We start from the raw sequence: 9941 nt of genomic DNA, 5'->3' as shown, positions 1-9941 counted from the left end.
TCAGGAGCCTAACTGTCTCCATAGCCCCTCACTCCTTTGGTCCCGTCCTGGTTTCCGGTCGGGGCTAATGCTGGGTGAGGTACACGTGGGGCCGGGCTCTGCCGGCGTAGAACACAAGCAAGTAGGGAAGAAAAGCATAAAATTCAAGGAATTTAAAAGCAAATATTACAGTCCATACTGTCGTCTCAATACCAAACGCGAGTTTAAACGCCTCCCCGAGGCATGATGCATGTGCAGGAATTAAAAGAAGGACAGGAGCAGTAGCGGAGTCACTCGGCGACGGTAGAGCAGCGCGGGTGGCCCCGCCTCATGGAGCAGCAGGACGGGCAGCATCCTTCTTCGACTTGGCACTGAAGGCCCGGAACTTCCCCAGCAGAGCCTCCGTGCGACCCTTCACAGCCTCGGCAGTGGCGGCAGCACCCTCGCCGCTTACTGGCTCCAACAGGCTGTCGAGGTCGGCGCTGGGGTCGCGAAGGTAGATGTGGGTGAAGACCCGCGTCAGCGCAGCAGAAGACAGGGCACGCGCCTCGGCCTCGGCCGTGGGGCCAAGGACAAGGGTGACATCCTCAAGAGCACGAACCAGGAAGGGAAGCAGCTTGGCGGGGCCGTCCTCGGCGCCGGCCAGCGGGCTCTCCAGGCCACTGGCGTAGAGCATCTTCAGCGAAGCACGAGCCTTCTTCTCCATGTCTGCGAAGGCCACGCGATCCTCGGCAAGAACCTGGGCCTTGCTGTCCAGCTCGACCTTCGTCGCCTCCAACTCCTTCCCCAGCGCACCCAGGCGGTCGTGGCGTTTCTTGAGCTTGGCCTCCTGGCCCTCGATGGCCACCTCGCGAGCCTTCATGCCTTCTTCTTGCTACTGGCGAAGACGAACCTCTTTCGCGAGCTGGTCCCGCAGGCCTTGCAGCTCGTCCTCCAGCGCCTTGCAACGATCGCGGACTCCAACCACCTCCCCCAGGGCTGCGTCACGAGCAGCCTTCGTCTCAAGGACGGCCTGCCTCTCCTCGTCGCAGGCCGTCGAGGCTTGAACCAGCGCCGCCCGGATCGAGGCGTCGGAGCAAATCCATCCTGAAGCTAGCTCCAAGCGCCCGGCCACCAGGCGAGGGCCGGCAAGAAGATCCTGTCGCAGTCGGTCCAGTCCAGCAACAGCACGCTCCAGGACGGCAGGAGGAGTTGGAGAAACAACAGTCGGCGGAACGGGGGAAGAAGGCGGCAACGGCAAGACCACAGCGTCCTGAGGTGGAGCCTGCTGCGCCCCAGCGGCTGTGGTGGCGGCAGTGGGCAAAGGCACCACAGGAGTCACTTGGGCCATGGGGGCTGAGCTCGCCCCAGCCAGCTCGGCCAGGCCTCGCGAGGACGACCGGGCAGGAGAAGCCCGCGCGCCACGGTCACCCCCCTCCACAGGTGGAGGCGCTGCCGCGGATGGAGCCTCAGGAGCCCCCTTCGGCTTATTCGCCGCGGGCGCCAGCTTATTCAAGAGATGCGAACGTCAAGCCTCGGCAGCGGAACAAGAAATAAAGACAAGGGTCAAGCACTTACGGGTCATTGCCGGTGAGCTCGGGCAGCCTCCAGCCAAACTTGAAGCCTGACAGCCGGCTGGAAGGGTCAACCTCGGAAGCAGAAGGCATGTCTGCAGACTGCCTCGGGGCAGGGGCAGACCCGCGGGAGATCAGCCCGGTCATGTCCTTCTTCGGGATTAGGGGCAAGCTCCCGCTAACCTGCTCGTCTCCGTCCTCGTCATCATCGCTCGAAGAAAGGCAGAGATCGCGGGGCCTGCGCCGGGGGAGGGGAGCCCTCGACTCTCCGTTGGTCGCCTTGGCGTCAGGCCCCTTTTCTCGCTCCTCCTCGTCCTCTTCTTTGCTGGAGTCGCCGGAGGACACGTTCACCAGTCCCTTGGAAGCCGCCACGGGCACGGGCCCGTCCCCGTTGAAAACGGGCATGGACTCAACCACCTGCTCCCAGTCGTCGCGAAGGAACAAGGGCTTGGGAGCGCCCTCCAACCTTGCCACCTCGCCCCCGACCAGAGATTGGAGGACTGCGGCCAAATCTTCATCGCCCAAGGCCGCGGGGCTCGGATGAGGCCTCCACATCGGAGGTGAGTACTGCCGGAGTGGAGCCAGCCGGTGCTCCAGGAACTCCCTCAGCAGCAACGCACCGGACAACTTCGCCGCCGCCGTGCTGACCGGCCTCAGGTCCGCGTCCATCTTCTCCAACACCAGTTTCGCGCGGGGGTTCGTGAGCTCCGCCCGGCACCAGTCGCTGGAGCTCGCTGGCTGCTCCGCGGGCAAGATCAGCCGAGGGTGGATGCACCCGGCATCTACCAAGACCCACTTGCTCCTGAAGCCCTCAATCCTCTTCCCTAGATTCGAGATGGCAATGGTGCCGCCATACGCGACGAAGCTCGCGCACGCGGAAGGAGAACCGCGAGAGACCCGGAGGGAGAAGTAGTGGCGCAGCAAGGCCACTGAGGGTTGCACCCCTACGTGAGCCTCGCAGTAATAAGCAAAGATCGCCAGGAGAAGGATGGAGTTGGGGTGGAGATGCAGAGCCTGCAAGTTGTAATGGCGGAGGACAGAGAAGAAAAACTCGAAGAAGGGAGGCACCAGGCCCGCAGCAATGGAGCTTACAAAGAGAGGGTAAAAGGTGCTCCCTCGGCCCTCGGGAGTGGCGGAGCCGACCTTGAACACCTGCACCCCGTCAATGCCCTGCGCCGCCGCCATCCTGCGCAGCCGGCCGAGGCCTGCCTCGGACATGCTCGGCAAGTCCAGAGCAGGAGAGTACCAAGCTTCGGCCGGAGGCTGACGAGGCGCCATGGCTTCCTAGGTCACGCGGCCGGAGTAGATCTGGAAATTTGGAGGAAGAAAGGGGAGGCGCAAGAAAGGGGATCTGAGCAGCAACCGGAGAAAGCAAAAGGCAAAGTCTGGGCAGATGCCGCTCCTTTATCAACCTGCGCGGTTGCTGAAGCACTTGCGTCCAATCAACCGCCACGCGGCGCCCAAGGCCGTAGGCTGTTAGGGCCCGCGGCGCTTCGCCCTTGCCCTTTCGCCTCTCAGCACGGCCAAGTCCGGGCGCGCCTTGGGCCCGGGGCTACTATCGGCGTTCTGGGAACGGGGGTCCCCAGACTTGCCTGCCTGCGGCCTGCGGCGTGGCTCAAAGGGGGCCCGGCACGGCCCATCTTCACCAACACAAGACTCAAGACCATCGCGAGGGGCCAAGCCTCGCGGGGCGGACGACGTGGAGCTTCCTCAGGCGCGGCCTCGTCAGGCTGGCTCACGAGGAGGCGGAGAAATCAAGGCGGGGTACCTCGCGAGGTGCCCGTGACGCAAGCCATGACGATTCAGGGCGCCAGGCGGGTGCCAGCCCGCGCAGCATCCTCCTTTCCTCTTTGGTGCAAAGGGAGCAAGCGCAGCCGCGGAGTACCGAGGCATCAGGCAAAGGTTGCCATTTTGGTGCAACGAGACCAAGACCAGGAGGACTACGAGGCGGAGGTCACCGTGGAGCCCAAGACGGCGTCATCACCAGAGCTTTGCGCAGGCGAAGACTACTTTTGTCAGGATAGCTGATACTTGCTGTCCCCCTTCAAACTAGCCCGCCATTGTTGGCTCCCTTCCCGCTCAATATTTGGGAAGAGGAACAGGGCCTCGATAAATAGGTCCAGCCGCCCACAGAGCAAGGGGGTTGGTAAAAAGGAAGGGGAGGCTCGATAGAGAGGTTGGAAGCATAGAGAGAGAGAAAGGTGGCTAAACTCCTCCCAGCAGTTCATAGCCCCAGCCAAGAGCAGACCCTCGCGAGGCTGTTCTTCCTTGTATTGTTTATCATCATCAGCCCCAAGAGGCAATCCACCCACCACACACTGGAGTAGGGTATTACACCACAACGATGGCCCAAACCAGTATAAACCTTGTGTCTCTTGTACAGTTCTTTCAGTAGTCTAGATCCTTGCGAGACGGAGAGGTAGAAGACGTAATCTTCGCGCGCACCCTAGAGTTCGAACCTTAAGGGTCTGCCGGAACCCGAAATCCGACAGTGATTCATATATATAATTAAGTATCTTCGCCGCAACTATTGGTTTCGATGTGTCAAAAGATTAGCATTTTCTGCTAATCATGGACATGTGGACTATATATTACAATATGAACAACAGATTCGTATATATAATAAAGTATCTTCGCCACAACCATGGACATGTGGACTATAAACATTTGATATAGTTCACCTTCAATGACTTTGTAAGTATAGAGATATCACCCAGATGTAATATGTGACTATTTATTGCAATATGAGGAATGGGTGTGTATATTGTAGTCTCTACATGCATAGTTGAGATGTGTTCAGTCCAACCCCATGGCATTAGGGAGGTCAAGTTCGTCGCGAGCAGCAGTACATGGTTGTTAGCTTACTCCAGCAGCCAGCCCAGGCTTCCCTCCCGCTCATCGGTCCAACTTCTTGCTCCGACGCCGGTCACTCAAAGAGCCGCGTGCAGGCCACCCGTGCTTCACATCCTGATCCAGCTCAACTTTCTCCCTTCTTCAGCATTTTTGGTATGAATTTGATGAATCTTCTTGATACTCTGTTTTTACTCATTTAGAGCTAGTTTTGTTCCTGCATATATGTATCACTTAGTTTTTAGATGGGTTAATTTAGAGAGCTTCCAACTCTGAAACTTGCCATGCATATTTGGGGATGGAATGTAAAATGGATGATCCTGTGATGGATTGATGTGTAGGTTCTTTGTGTACTTAATTTTGATAGAATTATTGTAGTACTCTGTAGTGGTATTAAATTGGGAACCTATGGTGCTTCAGTTAGAAGATCGTTGATGCTAGATTTTTCGAGTTTGTCTGCTATTTCAACTTTTGTTTTAACCTACATCTTTTTTTTGTTACATATTGTCGCATGATACTTGTATTGGGTGCTAGAGTTCATGTATTACTGTCAGGTAAGTTCAAAAAATAAACCATACCTAGTTCAAATATAAACTCCCATGAGGATTTTGGTCAAGCTTCCAGTGTGATTCACCCTTGAAGGTGTGATGCAGGAATTCAGTACTACTTCTTATAGCGTTTTTATTTGTCGCCAGGAAAAAGTCAAGATCTTCGCACAATAGAAATCTAGATGTTTGGAATCACGAGAACCGTAAGTTCAAAAAATTGAAAAACATTTAAATAAATTCCTCCTATAGTATATTATTACCTCTGTTTGCAAATTGTTGACGTGGTTTTAGTTCCATACATCATAACTAAAATTCTTTTCAGAAACTCAATTCTCGTGTGTATATGTTGTGGATTGTTCAAGCTCTTCCATTCGCTCTATTTTATGGTTGGCTCACTAGTCTGCAACTCTATAATTGATTTTTTTGCCCATTGTCGTGCCTTCTAGGTGTTTGTTTAAAATGCATAAGCGGTTTGTTATGAGTCCATGGCAGTCATGCTGCCTGGGATTGGGATATACAAGATGGAAGCTACTACTATTGCTAGCTTTGGAGTTCACATGCTACAGCACATGGATCCATGGACAAAGAGTTAATATGAGAGAGAGATGGGTTTGTTTCAGTTTGAACATTTGCTACCCTAGTCATTTGTTTGTTGCTAAAATGTTAGAGTCGTACTTCTCATTCTTGCATGAATTTTTTCTATACCATTGTATTTATTTCTAAATGTCAGTCACTTTTTTTTGCCGTCAGGTGTTTGCTTAAATGCCTAAACAAAGATCTATTTTAGTTCAGTTCAAATTCTAGTTTTAGTTCAGTGCAAATCTTATTTTAAGTTCAGTACAATTTCTTATTTTAGTGTGAGCAATCCTTCAAATGTCTTGCCTTATATTACTGCTATGTCAGTACACAAAACAGAAAAAATTACATCCAATTGACAATGTTTAATCTCTTCTATGTTGGTATAGGCTACATGTATACAACATTTAATCTGTAGTAGTAGTAGCAGTCTTGCTATGTAAGGGAGCATCCAAACTCCAGTAATTTGTGAGAATATCACTTTGGATACATGAGTGCAGGATTAATACATTATTGATTATTGCAGGTAGATCAGACCTTAGAAGCCACTTGCAGCCGCGCTTGCCGGCACCCATGACGTGCCACCCCACCGGCCCCCAAGGCGCGCCGTCCCATGGTCCGCTGGGCGCGGCGTCCTCCCGAGCTCCGCCTTGCGCAGCTGCTCCTGCTCTGCCTTCCAGGTGACCAATGTGTCTGCCTCCGTGTGTCGCGTGGATGAGCGTGTTATGGAACCGAACGATCTACCCAATCTGAAAAGTATGGAAGGTGCATCATGTACACTATGGTGCATCAAGTTCCGCATCAATCTGAACAGTAGGGAGCGTGTTATGTCATTCATGTATGAAAATGTGTGGTCTGTGTAGTGTATATGTCATTCTTGTACATGTATTATATATGGAAAATTTTCTTTCTGATGATATAATTGCTACTTCTTGAAAGAAGGTATACATGACAGTTTGATGGGCGTGCAAAAATGAACAAAATGGTATGAATTAAAAACATTGATCAGTAAAAATTAAAAACAATGATCAGTTTGAAATAAAAGAAATGGTCAATTTGAATTAAAAACCATGATTAGTTCGAATTAAAAAATGAATGATCATTTTAAATTAGAGAGAATAATCAGTGCAAATAAAAAACAATGACCAGTTCGAATTAAAAAAACATTTTGAATTAAAAACAATGATATATTCAAATTAAAAACAAGAAAAATCGGTTTCAAAAAATAGAAACATAGAAGTCTGAATTAAAAAAATGATCAGTTTTGTGTTTTGAAAAGATTTTAATGCATAAGTTCAAAATAAATAAAAGATTCCATTTGAAGTGTTTGAAAAGTTTGGAAAAAGATTTTTGCTCAATTCCAACAAACGTTCAAACTTTTTAGGTGGAACAGTTCGAAGGTTCAGAAAAAATGGTGTTAAAAAATTTAACTTCACGAAAACTTATTGTTTATTAAAAATGTTGCCCTCTCACACACCTACCCCACGGCCACAGCCACACAAAAAAGTTGAAAATTAGGGAAACAAATTATAACACTTTTTTCTATTTAGAACAATGTGCTGCCAGATTATATTTGAAAAAACACAAAAAAGGGATACATTTTTTGAGATAAAAAAGGGATAAATAACATGCACAGTACGAGTTGAGCTTCACTAATTAGAAAAGGCCCAAACTGCCAGAAAAACTATAATAAATAAAGCAACATGGTCAGTTCCTTGGCGCAACCTTCCTGTGTCCAAATATGCAGTCTAACCAGATTTACAGAAAACTGTATCTATTCACTTACAGGTGACGTTCACTTCTAATGAAAGCTAAAGTTCGACTGGTTCTGTTTCTTCAAAAATCACAAGCGACCACGTACGCGATGATTGATTCTGTTTGTTCCAGACATGAAATAGCTCAGAACATTGCACATGGACGTTATACATGCTCTACATATGCGAGTTCAAACATCCATCCTCAATGACCCGAACAGGCTAGTGAGCCACGGCTTCCTCGAATGTCGCCGCCTCAGCGCAAAGGCCGTTCACCTACGCCACCCCAGGCCATTCACCTACGCCACCCCAGGCCGTTCACCATGGTCAACAGAGCTCGTTCAACTCCGTAGCGCTCAAGCCGTTCACCCCCAACAACCCCAGGCCGCAGCGCTCAAGCAGTTTGAAGATTTGTCGTACCACAAGTTCAGAAGTGTGGCTTCGGGAAAGAGAAGTGTGGGTTTCTAGCAGTAATTTTGGCAGAAGCTGCGTGTGATTCGTAGAGCTTTATATAAAAAATGAGCAATTGTAGTCCTATAAGCTGATGCACATGACTAGTATTGACTATTGAGGCATGACATAAGTAGGCACTAAATATGGTTAGCTTCATTTTACAGATAAAGCAATTCGTAACACAGGCTAACTTTCATGCTAGAAGAAGGCAGTACAGTTTAGCAGAGTGTTGTGTTGACTGACAGTATCCGTGTAGCAGTGCTGAAAAAAGCAGAGGAGAGGAATGGTAGCTTACAGAGGTAGGCGACGCGGGGGTTGGCCGCCTCGACCTCGTTGGCGACACGAAGGATGGGCGCGATCTCCACGAGCGACGATGGCACCACCTTACTGTCGAAGATGGGCTCGCCGAGGTTGACGGCGGTCTGCGTCCTCAGAATCCGGCGAGGCCCCGACGGCTGCATCGGGCCGGCCAGGGAGATCGTCCGCGACAGGGACGTCATCGCGATCAGTCTCTCTTCCCGTCACTGCCCTAACCTGAACGGGCGCGCGCACGCACACACAGATGCAGAGCTGAGCATATAGTACATCGAGATAACTCCAGAAGGTTCTAGAAGGCGGGGCATTACCTTGCTCCTCTGGCCAACCGATTCCGCCAACAAAATTCGGGCATAAGAGGAACTGGATTCCCCAAACAAATCCACCAATCGCTTGGAAACAAAAGGAGCTCTAGGCCTAGCCCGTGCGTGAGATTCTCGGAATTCCAGAAAAATTAGTGCGCTCCGCGGCGCGTGCTGCTCTCAATGACCTAGAAAGAGACGAGAAGCTCAGCGGGGGGAGCTGTAGAACCTCCTCGAAGCTTCTAGAAAAGTAGCAAGAGGCGAGGCAGAGGTCGCCGGAGCGAGCTATTACACCGCGCGCGTGCGGCTGGAAAAGCCAGCCTGCCGCCTCGGCCACCGCGACGTCCTTTCGTGCCGGCGCATGAGAGCGGAGCGCCGGAACTGGTAGAGGCCTCCGCGGAAGCTACGTGCAGGGAGGTGGGGTGGCGCGGCTAGTCACAGACGAGGTGGTCGGCGGGAGGCGGAGGAGGGGGATATATTTTTCTATTAGGTGAAAGCATCGGTTCAACCGTCTCGAATTCATCAATACAACCGTCTGAAACCATCAGTTCAAGTAGGGTAACAGAATAATATTCTATTACGCGTAACAGAATAGCCCAGATGTATATATATATATATATATATATATATATATATATATATATATATATATGGCTTCTGCACAGCATCTCCATCATCATTATCAGTACATCCTACGCAGGTGAGTTAGGATGCACTTGATCCCAGGAAGGTATCTATCCTTCAAACCAGAGGAGTGCTTCAAACTAACAACAGTACATAATATCCAATAAAAGAGGGTCGTGCTACAGCAGCAAAAAACATGGCTCAGTCTAGATATCAGCACGAATCAAGTTGTGCATATTTGTTGTTGGCATGAACCACATCGCTGCATGTCGGGTTTGCAAAAGCCATCCATCGCATGGAAGCTTGATGCCTTTCACACACTGAAGATTATCTGGCAACAAGCTGTGTCGATGAATCTATGGATATGGTGATTCATGAAACCCATGGTATGATGTGTAAACACAGCCCCCCCCCTCGCGAATGGAAGTTGCATAGCACAGTAATCATCGTCGGTGATATGATCGATGATTGGTTGGATGATCGGATAATTGAGCCCGATGAACAAGGAGTGGTTGCCGAGTCTATAAACCCACCTCCAGTTGAATACGCCTGGCCCAACGGAGCTGGGATCTTTCTCGGACACGAAGCAGCCATAGCCATCAATGTCACGAACGCCCCACGCATTGTACTGCATGTGGTTTGATGTAATGGTTTGGTCAATTTGGTACGTGCGAATGAGCATCAAATGACCGCCGTCAGCTGAACGAGTGATAAACCACCACACATCGGCTGGTATGATTCCAGGTCCTGGAATCATGAAGGCCAGCGCATTTGCGTCTGATGCAACAATTCAAATTGGAGACCAAAAGGACAAAAATAAACAATCATGTTCAGAGTATGTGTGGAATTAAGATTATTATAGCAGTGACACATATCATAGACAGAGAATTGCAATGTTGTGGTCATAATCATACCTCAAGTTAAAAAAATAAGCCAATGGCTTACATATTCTAGCAATATGTCATGGTTCAAACATCATGTAACAAT

General features: G+C 50.2%; 1 long non-coding RNA gene across 1 annotated transcript; it reads right to left on the bottom strand.

The window, feature by feature from the left end:
- Positions 1-5951: 5951 nt before the first annotated feature.
- LOC119271439 lies at positions 5952-8542 on the bottom strand. Its single transcript, XR_005134531.1, has 3 exons — positions 8340-8542; positions 8009-8247; positions 5952-6255 (listed from the first exon to the last, which is right to left on the bottom strand). It is a non-coding gene; the product is annotated as an uncharacterized LOC119271439 (long non-coding RNA).
- Between the last annotated feature and the right edge of the window lie 1399 nt (positions 8543-9941).

The sequence above is a fragment of the Triticum dicoccoides genome, chromosome 3A (assembly GCF_002162155.2).
Source record: "Triticum dicoccoides isolate Atlit2015 ecotype Zavitan chromosome 3A, WEW_v2.0, whole genome shotgun sequence".
In the NCBI taxonomy this organism is placed as follows: domain Eukaryota; kingdom Viridiplantae; phylum Streptophyta; class Magnoliopsida; order Poales; family Poaceae; genus Triticum; species Triticum dicoccoides.
The sequence above is the reverse complement of the archived record's forward strand: the minus strand, read 5'-3'. Positions and strand labels throughout refer to the sequence as shown.